Genomic DNA, 350 nt, shown 5'->3' with positions numbered 1-350 from the left:
TACTTCATTTGATTATTTCCCCAGAATCATTAAATCTGCATTGAGACATTAACTTTTTGATTTAACCCATGTGCAAATAATATATTGTCTTGGAAACCATAAGAAACAATGCCAATGATCGAATGAACTGTTGAAAAGGAGTGTTGTCTCAATAACCATGGATTTTACATTTTAAATTGTAAATAATTCAGTTGCATATGAATTAAATTAAGCAAAATTGTACACGTTCCGGTCACAGGAGAAATGCAACTGCTGGCCGTGAATGATGCTGAGGATCTCAGCCGCTGCTGTGCTGGAGCGGATCTCAAACGGCCGCTGAAACACCAGAGGGACACAGAGAAACACCAGAC

Source organism: Sinocyclocheilus grahami, unplaced genomic scaffold, assembly GCF_001515645.1.
Source record: "Sinocyclocheilus grahami isolate Dianchi unplaced genomic scaffold, SAMN03320097.WGS_v1.1 scaffold1174.1, whole genome shotgun sequence".
NCBI lineage: Eukaryota > Metazoa > Chordata > Actinopteri > Cypriniformes > Cyprinidae > Sinocyclocheilus > Sinocyclocheilus grahami.
Note: the sequence above shows the minus strand (reverse complement) of the source record.